Source organism: Podarcis liolepis (assembly GCF_965112155.1).
Source record: "Podarcis liolepis genome assembly, chromosome: Z".
NCBI lineage: Eukaryota > Metazoa > Chordata > Lepidosauria > Squamata > Lacertidae > Podarcis > Podarcis liolepis.
The window spans coordinates 9287919-9301269 of NC_139570.1; the positions used below are offsets into that span (position 1 = coordinate 9287919).

The following is a 13351-nucleotide window of genomic DNA, read 5'->3' on the forward strand; positions in this document are numbered from 1 at the left end:
TTCCCATCATCCCTGACCATGGGCCAGAATGGCTGGAGAAGATAGAGCTCAGAGAACAACAAAATCAGGAGGGTCACAGGTTCCCCATAACTGATCTAAATGTTATGACTGTAGAACTGGAACATGGAGAGAAAGTGAAGGTCTGAATAGGCAGCCACCTACACAAAGGGCTTCTCCCCCCCCCCCCGGAGGAGATGTATGCTTAGCTGAATAATACAGTGGTACCTCGGGTTACATACGCTTCAGGTTACAGACTCTGCTAACCCAGAAATAGTACCTCTGGTTAAGAACTTTGCTTTAGGATGAGAACATAAATCACGAGGCAGTGGCAGCGGTAGGCCCCATTAGCTAAAGTGGTGCTTCAGGTTAAGAACGGACCTCTGGAATGAATTAAGTACGTAACCAGAGTTACCACTGTATGGCACATTCATACTGAGACAATGGCATAATAAGAGTGGACTGGACTGTATATACTGCAGCTTGCTGCTGTGATTTGAAAAAGAGCTTTGTGATTTTGGAACTCAATGTTACGCCAAATCCCAGTGCTTGGGCAGCATCCCTTCAGACCTCGACTTCCCCAGGGAGGGGAAATTGCCTGCAATTGGATGCATCACCAGATGGATCTGTCATCATGTATAAAACTTTGCTTTCGAAGACCAAAGTAAATAGAAGTGGCAATTCAAATTGGAGCTGACTCATTGCATGCAAGTTGCAAGCAAAGGAGATAAAGCTATTTGTTCAACAGCTATTTGTACACTAAATGAAGATGTGGGGGGTTGGAGAGGTTATTCTAGCAAATAGAACACAAGAAATATTAAGTCACCGGAGAAGAAGTGACAACAGTGTTTGCTAGTTTAAAACAGTTAGGACCAGCCTTCTCAGATGTGCTGACTGGGGCAGATAGACATAGCAGTCCATAGTATCTGAACAGCACCAATTTGACAAAGGCTGTTCCAGATTATCTAAGGGGCAAACTAGAAATTATGCTAAAAGTGTCACTTGCATTCATCTCAGACTTTTTTTTTTTAATAAAAAATACATGTTGGAGAGCTGAATTCTATTAAGATTACAGTGCACAGTGATGAAAATATCCCCCCCCCGAACCTGCAACTATATTCTGGTATCAAAACCTTCATTTCTTGTTTCACAATGAATCTGCTTGCCATGGAATCATAGAATTGGAAGGGACCCCAAGGGTCCTGTAGTCCAACCCCCTGCAACGCAGGAATCTCAGCTAAAGCATCCATGACAGATGGCCATCCAACCTCCAAGGAAGGAGAGTCTGTTCCACTACTGATCAGCTCTGACTGTCAGAGAGTTTTCCCGAATGTTTAGTCAGAATCTCCTTTCTTGCAAGTTGAAGCCACTGGTTTGAGTCCTACCCTCCAGAGCAGGATCTGCACTGAGCCAATTTTTGACCACCTTTATCTTCCAAAGATCTCAAGGTGGTGTACATAGTTCTCCTCCTCCCCACTTCATCCTTGTTAGCAGATATATGCTCATAGTAAACTCATTATTCACGTATGGATCATTACGTAGCCAAAATGCAATGCCAAATCCATCAATACACAAAAGAGAAGTATCATCAGGCTTGAAGAGCCCCAAGATATGAAGCTGAAAAAACAAAACTGCAGAAAATAATAAATAAGAGAGGAACCCATTCTGAAACAGTCAGATGAGGAGCGGACATGCACAATGCCTGTTTATGGATGGGGAATGGGGAAATGGGGTGGAATTAGAGGGGAGATAATAAAGCATTTTGGGAGACAGGATGGCTGGAACTTTTAACAGGAGCACTCCATGCTTCAAAATTTCATCGCACTTATCACTGCATTGAAGATGCAAGAAAACAAATTGAGAGATAGCACTTTGCCAGCAAAGGTTCTTCAAAATTGGGGCTTCATACTGCAAACAGATCCGTCAGATATTACGAGTGAGTAATTGGCAGCAGTGCCGCAACACTTATTAGATTTTCCTGTGGGAAAAGATTACATGGTGGTTGTAGGGAATATGAGCTGACATTCTGATCGCTAAGGGATGGTTTGAAAAACTTGTATGTATGAAGAACACGGACCCCACAGTAAACACTCACAGAGAAGCAGCCAAGAGAGTTCACAGTTGAGACTTCCCATATAGCACTGTCCCAACCATGTTTCAATGGGACTTACTCCCATGTCCATGTGCTTGATGTCGCAACCATGCAGCACAAATCTAACCATGTCTGCTCAGAAGTACGTAAGTTGCATTGAAATCAGTGGGGCTTCCTCCCACAATTACAACTGAGGTCAGGATTGAGGCACCATGATTCTGAACCAGTTTTTGCCTGGTAATCTTTTTGCCTAAGGGAAAGAATTCAAAATAAAACAAACTGATAAATATGTTCTTTGTTCATAGTATATAATGTATTTATTTTTGTAAAGGATGGTGCCATCATTTTTTGGAGGGATAGGTTGGCTGTCCATTTTCCTTCCCGAAGTACCTCCTAGTTGAAAATAATCAAAATCAAGCTGCCACATTCTTCTTTATTCCACCTGTTTGCCCATCTACTCATCTATTTGAGAAACAGAGCTCTCTAAACAACAAAGGCTAACATTATGCATAGCAGAAAGATGCACAGAGGAATGTATGTGCTGCAGGGGGAGAAATCATGACAATGGGAGGGGGAGAGAGTAAAAAAGGGCGCTATGAAGAAGGAAGGAGAAAATGTTAAGTTAGTGACTCATAACGCTGTGTGACTAATAACCTAGAACAGCTTGTTTCAAGGGTGGGATCTGTAGAAAATATCTTGCTGAAGAAGCTGAGAGGTTATAGGAACTGATGTGTGGGTTCAGCTTGGGCAAAGAGTCCCCATGCGCCATTGACCGTGAAGGACACTGCTTCCTTTTCTATGCCAGAGTCCTCCTGGGTTCATTTGAGCAGATTTTTCAGTAATGACATCACACACACAAAATCTTTGGGGGATGCAGTTTTCCAGCCAGAAGGGAAACAAAGAAATGCTTAGAATAATGTTGCTAAATTGATGTGCAGTTCCATCCTGTTCGTGTTTAGTTGGAAGTGAGACCCATTGTGTTTAGTGGGAGTTTACTTCATAGTAGGTTACATGTTTAGGACTCAGGTAGGTAGCCGTGTTGGTCTGATGCAGTCAAAATAAAAAAAATATTATTATTTTTTTAAAAATGTCCAGTAGCACCTTATAGACCAACTAAAGTTTGTTCTGGTATAAGCTTTCGTGTGCATGCACACTTCTTCAGATAGTCTGAAACAGAAGTCACCAGACCCTTATGTATAGTGGGAGGGTGATATGCTAAAGCTATTTTTGCTCATCTGCATACTATCCCTTGCTTTTTCCTGTTGGACTAACAGGTTTACCATACCCATTGAGTCAATCACCCATCTCCTACTACCCTTCTGAGAAATACCCCACCCCATCCTCCCACTATATATAAGGATCTGGTGACTTCTGTTTCAGAGTATCTGAAGAATTGTGCATGCACACGAAAGCTTATACCAGAACAAACTTAGTTGGTCTGTAAAGTCTACTGGAATTTTTTTAATTTTTAAAAATGTTTAGGACTGCAACCCAAGAATTCAATCTTTAGGTCTCCTGCCCAGTTCAGGTGTGTGGCTTACAAGGGAAAGGATATGATTATGAATTACTTTCCTGTGGGATAGTCACCTACCTTGATGTAATTTCAATGACAGGAGACATTTTTATTATTATTTCCCATTGTGGTGCTGAAATATTTTCGTTTTGATTTGTTTTATTAGTCATTTCTGCCCTGGGAACCTCTTGAGGAAGTAAGATATAAATCCTCTACAGAACTAACCTAGGCATGCCTACTCAGAAGTAACTGCTACTAAGTTAGTTTTAGTTAGCTGATTAGTTAACTAATTTATATACTGCTTAGTGCCATAGTTCCAAAGCAGTGTACAATTGGGGGGGGGGTCGCAAAAGTGGAACACCATAAAATGAACCAGAAAGGCTCACTTGAAATTCTTGCTGAAATAATTATGATGAAGATAATGATAATACAGTCTTCACCAAGCGCTGTAAGTTCAACCAGGGATAAGGCCTATTTGACCTCAGTGGGGAGTCTTGCTCCCAAGTTAAGTGTGGACTGAATTGCAGCCTTAAATAAATAATAAAATAGATAAAAGCACACAACCAACCTCTTTTTGAACTCTCCTAGCTCTCATAAGTGTTGTCGTTGTTGTTGTTGGGCACATATTGCAGTGAGACCTGGAAAACCGACACCCTGTGTTGTGGGTGTGTACAATTGGTCAGCCACAACACCCGATTGGTAGGTCCCTCGTAGCTAGCTGCAATCTGGCCAATGGAACGGAGTCCAAATGGTTCGAGGGACCTATTTATACCCATGCACATGATCCAGAGCTTCCTCTTTTGGCGCGTGCATTCGGAACACCAATAGCATGCCCTCTGCGAGCCGAGAGAGAGAGAGAGCGATTTATCTTCAATGGACCGTCCTGGTGATAGCTTTCCATTATCTCTTCTTTTAATTCCTTTCACCCTCTTCCTTTTCCCTTATTTTGATTTTGATTTAATCTTCCCCATCCTTGCCCTTCCCTTACTAAGAGGGGCTTTCGCCCCACGGGGCTTGCGGCCCCTTAGCGCTCCGTTTCAGAGCTTTTCGTTCCTTTAATTTTTCTACGTTTGTCTTTGGGGTGTCCCCTGAGCACTCCCTTTTCCAATTCTGTATTTGTGGCTTGTGTAGCGATTGCTATTAACTTAAAGGGCTTTAGCTCTCCAGCTGGTTGATCTGGGGGCTCCCGGTGTGCGGTGTTGCTGCAGCACGGAAAAAACCTCTGCTCAGTAGCACCTCTTATTTGTTTTCGGAGATTTCGCCCACAGGGTTTTGGCCTTTAGCACTTCTGGCTGTGGAGTTTCCTCCATTTCCCTGGGCTCTGGGAGCAGCAATTTTGAACAGTTATAGCCACGTCTCTTTTAAAGAGCCTTGACTTCACTTTTAGTGGGGCAAAGATTTTGAGTTATAGTGATTGTTTTGTTTGCTGTTCCGGTTTTTGAGAGTTCCCTCTCTGTAAGCTTGGTGAACTCTGTACCCCCCCTCCCAATTGGCTTAAGGATGGTTGGGGACATTCCTGGGGCCAGCAACCATTTCCCCCAGCTTATTTCAGCGGGAGCGCCATCTTGTGCCGCCATCTTGTTTTGGCGGTAGCGCCATTTTAACAGCTTAAGACTTTATTTATATATTTTGTATTTTGGGACAGCTTATTGAGATGCCTGTTAAAAGGAATCCTAGTCCTGCTCTCCCTTCAAAAAGGCCTGTCTCAGTCGCTGCGTTCAGTGCAAGCCCCAGCAGTGCCTCAGTCAACGCTGGATCATCTGGGTGCTATCATGGCCAATATTGGCTCGGACCCTGCAGCCTTGACAAGGTTGAATTTGGAGCTTGAGTCATTGGCTCAGCAGTTTGGGAGGCAGCCTGATTCCCAGCCTGGCCCCTCCTCTTCTTCTACTGTTTATGAAGCCCATGGCCCCTCTGATGCGAGTGAAGGGAGAGAAGCTTTTGATGCCTCTGGGGCTGTTTCCCCAATTGCAGTTTTCCGGGATTCCATCCCAGCTAGTCCCAGGGGTCGTCCCAGGAGTATGGGTGCCATGGTTCAGCAGGCCTTTCGGTCTGGACTGCCATGTTCGCAGTTGGCCCCCCCCCCCCAGGTTCTGGGAGTTCAGGGCTTCCAGCAGCGCAGCTTATGGGGAGAGGAACTTCTTCTCAGCCAAGCACCGCACATGTTTTTACTTCTGTTCAGGTGCAGCAGGTTCATTCGAGGGAGGTGCTCAGCATCCACTCTTCTGAGGAGGATCTTCCAGTGCCCAGGGTCCCTTCATCCAGTGGCAAGCGGTGGAAGAGACGTCGCTCCAAGCGCAGGGCCAAGAGGTGCAAAGATGGTGTTACCTCCTCTTCTACAGGTACGTCTTCTGAGACATCTGACGATGAGTCAGATGTGTTCCTTGGTCTTTATTGGGGCCACGGCGAAGGGGCTTCGGGCCTTCCCAGGTGGGCATGGCAGCGTAGAGCCAATTCCCACAGGGCTAGGTACAGCCTTCCCCTCGAATGTTTAGATGGCAAACCACTCAAGGATGTTAAAGTCTCAACCAAAGCAGTCAGGGATATTATTCCTGGTGTGCACTTGCCATCTAGGATCTGGAAAAGGATTCTCAATGGCCAGTATGTTGACATTTTCAAACTCCTTCCCCCTGAGGAATGTCCGGATAAGGATGAGCAGGTGGTAGGGAAAGGTAAGGCTGGCTCCCTTAAGGCTGTGAGGTCCTTTGAGGAGTGGCTTGATGCTGGAGTTATTTCTGCAGCGTATCCCCAAAAAAGTTTGCACCTGTGGATTTACCAGTCGTTGGTGAGTAAGGATTTTGCATTGGCTGGTCAGGCGGCAGCCATAAGAAGAGTTTTAGATGTCGTGCCGCCAGGATCCCTTCTGCTCAATGGGATCAAAAAGATCTCGATGTGTGGACTACTTATGTCTCTCCGAATTTTGAGAGCAAGTCCACTGAGCAATCAAAATCCAAGCAAGAGGTTAAGAAGCCAGAAAGTTGCCTTATTTGTATTTTTCACTCCATAGGATGCACTTTTTCCCCTCCAAAAATGAAGGGGAAATGTGTGTGCGTTCTATGGGGCGAATGCAGGCTTTTGCTGAAGACTGGAGAGCGAGAGGGGTCGGTGTGCACCGACCCCTCTCGCTCTCCAGGCTTCGCGCAGATCTCCGCAAGCCGTGGGAGCCCGGCGCTGGGCTCCCACGGCTTGCGGAGAGTTGCCTGCATGCTGAAGGCTGGGCGCGTTGAGCTCAGCGTGCCCAGGCTTCGCACAGCTCTCCGCAAGGCGCGGGAGCCCGGCACCGGGCTCCCACGGCTTGCGGAGAGTTGCCTGTTCTGGGGGCTGGGGTCGGGAGAAGCTTGGGCTTCCCCTGCCCCAGCCCCACGCCTGGGGGGGGGATAAAAAATTTCCCCCTTTATTTCCCCCCCAAAAAACTAGGTGCGCCTTATGGGACGGTGCATCCTATAGGGCGAAAAATACGGTAATAAAGGATCCTGCTAGCGTCAAGGTTGCAGGTTTCCCCACATTTGTGATAAATGTTTTGGGAGCCATTCTGCCGCTTCCTGTGGAGTCAAGCAGCCCTTTCGTGGGGCAAGTAGAGGTTCTCAGTGGGATCAGAAAGGATCCTCTCCTCCAGCAGTCCACGATGTTAAGTGAGGTCTTATTGACCCTAGCTCATACTCCCATTAAGTTGCCTGCCTTAATGGAGGCAGGTACCCTGATACAGCTGCTGCTTCCTATTTGTGGCTTGGATTTTCTCAAGGCTTTCATATCCCAGTGGTGTTCCCGCCTAGGGCTACCAAAGTTGAAAATCAAAAATCTGTCAGAGAGTTGCTTGTTGTCTCTAGGAGAAATATCAGGAAAGAACTGGCTTTGGGTAGGATGGCTGGCCCATTTGCGTGCCCTCCCTACCCAGATTTGCATCTTTCTCCTTTGGGTGTAGTACCTGAAAAGGCCCCAGGTGATTTTCGCTTAATTCCCAACTTATTTTACCCACAGGGTTCATCAGTAAATGATGCTATCCCTCCTGAGTTGTGTTCTGTTAAGTCTGCCGTCTTTGACCAAGTGGTCAAGTTGATCAGGAGTTTCAGGAAGGGTGCAGTTCTGGCAAAGTGCGACGCAGAAGCTGCCTTCCGCTTACTTCCTGCTCATCCACGATTTTAAGTTGCTGGGGTTCCAATTGGATGGAGCTTATTTTGTGGATAAGGCTATGCCTATGGGCTGCTCTATATCCTGTGCAGCTTTTGAGGCCTTCAGTACATTTTTGGGACTGGGCTTTGTGTACCAAAACAGGTTTTAGGGGCGTGATCCATTACCTCGATGATTTTTTATTAAATTCTGCTGCCAATTCAGAGGAATGCTTGCTTCTTTTGCATTCTTCTGTTTCCGGCTTTCCTCTTATCCAGGTGTTCACCCTTGGCTGACCTATGCTGGAACCCTGGGTCAGCGCTACCTGCATGGCAGGGAGCTAGTCGAACCAGAGTCTATGCAACCGTTCACTTTCTGTAATCAATAAAGTTGTGGCCTAAATTCTGCCAAAAACAAACCAAAAATTTGAGCCATGTGTGAATTTATTTAGGGGGGAGGTTTCTGGGTCTGAACACGCAAAACACTGATCTTAGAGCATAGATGACAGACATAAAATGCTGTTTCTTGGGTGACTTCCTCCACATTCAGTAAGAACACACCTCTTTCTGTCTTGGTTCAAACTCTGAAATACCAGTTCTGCTAGTTTTCAGAGTGGCTCAGTTTGAATCTGAGGGAAAGCACCTATTGCCCTGCACCTGTGACATCCCAATACACCTCCCTCTCCCTCCTCAAAGTTTTGGTGAAAAATAAAGTTATTATATAGCCTTGGCAGAATACCGAATGATGCCTCAGTTTCAGAGGGAAACCACTTTAAATGTTTTTTTATGACCTCCCTACGGAAGCCTACCTGGTTCCACCTTCCCTCGCTTTTCTGCTAATTGTTAAAGCATAGCTATTTCAAGCTCTCTCTTTTTTCCCAAGGCTTCATTCTAATCCTTTTTGAAGTTATGCGCTGATGTATCTTCTTAATTACTGCATTCTTTGGTTGCATTGTTTAATGTGTTGTTATATTATTAATAATGCAAATCAAACGGGGTGTTAGCTGCCTTGTATACTAATATTTTAATTTTCCTTGTATACTAGAAACATTTTAAATAAATAAATAAATAAATAAATCGTACTTACTGACCTTCAGGGTTTGTTGTACAGTATAGATTATAATGGAGTGTATTTGAAATGGTTTGAACACCTTGAATGAGTTAATTACGATTATTTACCATGCCTACATGCAGAGCAATACCTCACTGGTCAAATTTCTTTCTGTTGGGAGTTTTAAAGCCAGTGCTAGAAAGAAAAATAAATTAAGGTGGCATCCCTAGCAATGAAGGAAAGGGGAAATTGCTGTCTCTGAATGTTCACAAAAATAGATGGGGCTTAACTCAGTCTTTCCCTGCTCTGGAATCTTTTCTTCCTGTGAAAGAGGGACTGTTTGTTAAGAGAAATGGCACTTTCCATCCACTGCAGGGCATTCCCCCCCCCCCCCAGTTCTTGTATCGTGTTCCAGGTTTGAGAAGTGGCATTAACAACTTATCCTAATATTTACCTTTTAACAATATTTAAGTTCAAAAAGATTTCATGTGATTGTGTCTGCTAGGCTAATATATGCAAAGTACTGGAAATGAGCAAACAACTTCAAAGAAAAAGTAATCCAGCATTAAAGGAGTGGGTCACAAAACTGGAACATGTCTGAATGAAACTGAAAATGATTTACATCTTACTGGAATGTCAAGGCGAAAAAATACTGTTGTTCTTTTTTCCCCTTGCTTAGAATGGGAGTGTTAAACCACTCCCTCAATAAAACGGTGTGTGCCTCTGCTTAAATTATTTGCTTATTTTTGTGATATTATTCTCCTATTTTATTATTTTGTTAATTCGCCCATTTCAGTGCTTTAATGTTTGCAAGCTGCTTTTAAACAGAAAAGATGCAAACTATATATATTACGTATATATAATTGTATTGCATATATACAGGTGAAGCCTGGACACACTTTGTACATGCTTGGAGGAACTGTTAGCCCAGCAAGGTTGTGGAGCTGTGCACTTTGAAGGGAAGGCTTCGTAGCTCAGTGGCGAAGCACATGCTTGGCATGCAGAAGGCCTCAGGTTCAATCCTTGGCACCTGCTTAGTTGGGGCTCAGTATATTAAGCTGAATAAAATCAGTTTTCCCTCCTCCTGGGTGTGCCAAAAAGCAAGAGAATGAGAAACAAATTCCTATCACAAATACACACACACAGAGAGAGAGACAGAGAGAGAGAGAGAGAGAGAGAGAGAGAGAGAGAGAGAGAGAGAGATTCAAAACGGCGGGAAAGGAGCAGCCCGTTTGTTCGCCTCGTTCGCGCGCGCGCTCCCTTCCCGAGCGGCCCTGGAGCGCTTGGTCTCTCTCTTCCTCTCTGCCCATGTAGCTGTTGCCACCGACGCTCAGCTCTCGGGCTGACCTACTTTCCACGCCAGATTCCCAGCGTGCCAACCTGGGGAGCGCGCAGCACAGGAGCGCGCAGGAGCGCGACAGAGAGAGCAATGGGAGCCCTTGCTTGTCAACTCTCCGTGGCGGCAGCTCATCCTCGGATGGGACGCCTCGCTACGCTGCGCTGCCTGCTTGATGCTGCCGCCGCCGCCGCTCCTCGGCTCTTTGGAGTTTGGCTGCCATCACCACTTCAGGAGGGATGTTCCTGAAATGTGTTCTCCCTCCTCCTTGGCTGTGCCAAGCGAGACAGATAAATAAATAAATAGCGCGCGTGCACCCACACTTATACCAAGGCTCTCTTTCAGCGTGGGTGGCACTCTCTAGCCACCTCCGCCTGGCTGGGCATGATTGGGATGGCTTCAGTTGAACCCTTCCCCGCCTCCACCCCCCCCCCCACATAGCAACCCAGTTTCCATTACTATCCAATATCTGGACGGGGTGGTGGGGTGGTGGTCCGGCTCTCTTCTGTCAGAGATTCCCATCAAGGCGCGCTCCGTGGGAACATTTCCCCCTCATGCCCAGCGAGTTCCTTTTGCCGGTGCCTGAGGATGCGCTCCTCCTCTCCTTCACGTGCCCGAGTAGGTCTCTCAGCCTATCTACCTAAATCTCCCCTCATCTAAACTAAAGGAGCTCTTCGTTATGCGCGTCCCACAGCACAGCAGAGGTTCGCTTCCCCGAAGCGCGCCGCCGCCCTACTCAGCGCTTCTAGCTTTTGACACAGCTCTTGGCAAAGCGCGCTCTCTCTGCCTCTTCCTTCCTTTCCTCCAGTCCCGTCCTCCGCCTCGGCCCTCCCTTCAAAAGATGTGGCTGGCTGACTAAACTGACTGGACTTCTCCGCGAGCTAGAGGTGCGCGCACGCGCTCCCGGGTCCTACTGACCCAGGAGGAGCGGCGGGAGCGCGCCCGCAGCCCGGGCGATGATGCCAAGGGAGGACGGGCTAACCCCAGCAAGCCGTGCATGTATGTGTGTGTGTGTGAGTGTGTTGGGGAGTTACACAACCAGTCAGGGCAGATTGCGTGCTGCAAATGTGAGTTTTCCCCAAGTGAGCCAAAGCTCCCGTCTATCTTTCTCCACCTCTTACTTGGACCAACCCCGTCTTCTTGTTTTTATTTTTAGTTTTTTGGGGGGCGCCCCTTCAAGTGCCCTCACTGTTACCACTTTCTGGAGACGTTTCCCTCCGCCCTCCCTTAAACAGTTTTCGTTTTTATTGCGACTGTTGTTGTTATTCTGCTTGGGAAGGCGAGAATCGAAAAGATGATATGTGGTTCCTTCTCCTGGAGGCTGGCACCAGAACTGAGGACCCTCGCTGCTGTTGGTCGGGCATCTTCTTAGAAGAGAAGCTGGGTAAGTTCTTGCACTGGGGGCAGTTCGACTTTCTTTCAAACCTGGGTTCTCCCCCAACCCCCACCACCACCACAGTGCGGTATGTTTGTTTTGCATATTTGCCTGGCATGTGCAGGCAGTCTAGGTGGGTGGCAACTTACTCTGTGCGGCATAAAAGTTTTGGGTTCTGGGGGTTTTCGGGGTTTATTTGCTCCCCTTGGTTGCAAGGCAATTGCTTTGTTTTGCAACTGCCTTTCCCTTTAATGAAGATGCCTGCAAGGTGAAGGAAATGGATGTGTTGGAAGATTCCCGGTCCGTCCTCGTTTCCTGATCTCCCAAATCGCGCTAAAGTCCTGTTGGTAGGACCTTTTAAAAACTCGCAGCAATGTGTTTCAGCCTGAAAAGTAATTTTCCTTTCTTTCTTTCTTTCTTTCTTTCTTTCTTTCTTTCTTTCTTTCTTTCATAAACCAGTGGAATGTGATAGGTTTTGACATCCAGGGAATCTTTAGCTAGACCAGGGCAGATTGAAATGGTCTTGCTAGGTGTGTATTATAACTTTGAATCAAATCAGAACCATGGAAACAAATGGAGAAGCATCTTTAATTTAAAGTCATCAAGGCTTACCTGTGTCTGAGTAGATTTTGGTGAACAAATAGCATAATTAATTAAAAATTCCATGCATAGTTTGAGTTACAAAGGTATCATATAAGGTATCATATAAGGAAGAAGGCTGTTCCATAGTATGCCCAGTTTGCTGTAAAAGAGAGTGATTTATCCTAGGTACAGATGAATGTGGTTGTGATGGATGTTGCCAGCTTTCTCAGTCTTTCATTGCAGAAGTCTATTAGAATGGTCCAACAGCAAAGGGGGAAAGCTAAGTCATATTATGGTATATAGATGTTTGATGCTGGTCAAAAAGTTATTCCCTGTCTGACTTTGCAGACTGCTTATAAACAGGGAATTGTGGAAAACTGCTTATCAGCCGACAAAAACTGTAAATTGATTGCTCTTGTGAGTGGTTTGTATTAGAAATGTATGGCTAAGCCGTGCCCAGGTGACTCAGGCAGTGTCATAACCATCTTACAGAATGCTTGGCCTTTGTAAAATTACACAATCCCAAATGTCAGATGTGAGCCACCAGATATCCCGTTTTACCAGTCTACCTTAGATCCACCGTAAGTAGATTTAGAGAGGCAGCCCTGCAATGAATTGGAGAAGGAGGAGGAGGAGGAGGAGGAGGAGGAGAGGGGCAGTTGAGATGACATGATAATTAGTTGGGCTGTGATCTTCAAAACATACTTGGGAATAGTGCCATGAGCTTTAGTGGGAATAGTCAAGAACAAGTGGACTGAAAACTACAACTTTAAACAATTGAACAAACATCCTCCTGTTTGAGGAGAGATTTTAGGGGGATGGGGTTGGTATTAGCAAACCTTTTTAGCAAGGTGCACTTGAAAACAGACATCATTATCCTCAGACATCCTTAAAAAGGGTGCAGTAGGAATATGCTAAGAGGGAAGAGATTTATTACAGGGAGATTATTTTACCTTGCCCAGTAAAAGCAGTGTTGATCTAATTAGTGAGACAAAATGTTCCATTTGTTCAGACTCTGAAATGTCAGGAGTCATTCTGTTTCTTAAAAACAACAACCAAAACCCATACTGCTAATTCACCTGTAGTTGCCTACCCTAATTTATGGGATTCTTTTCTGCTAATACCTGGGGCTTTGGATAGGTCCATCACCTGATGAAATATATCTTAGCTGATTGGTTGTGTGAATTTTAATTGATTCACCAATTAATTAAAGGCAGACGAATCTGCAAAAATGCACATGCAAGGAAATCAATACCGCTGCAAAGTAAGTAAAATGATTTACTTAAAAAGAGGGATTAG

The 13351-nt window shown here is 45.6% G+C and overlaps 1 protein-coding gene across 10 annotated transcripts in view; it reads left to right on the forward strand.

Annotated features, from left to right (window-relative positions):
• Positions 1 to 5710: 5710 nt before the first annotated feature.
• The window catches only part of PASD1 (PAS domain containing repressor 1), a 106576-nt gene continuing 98935 nt past the window's right edge, over positions 5711 to 13351 (forward strand). For 7 of the 10 annotated variants that reach the window (XM_083486380.1, XM_083486381.1, XM_083486383.1 and 4 more), the window contains exon 1: positions 11013 to 11479. The gene's annotated coding sequence lies outside the window, so the exon portion shown is untranslated. Of the gene's footprint in view, positions 5945 to 11012; positions 11480 to 11647; positions 11818 to 13351 lie in introns of those variants that run through there. The other 3 variants (XM_083486379.1, XM_083486376.1, XM_083486378.1) reach the window with 3 other exon arrangements.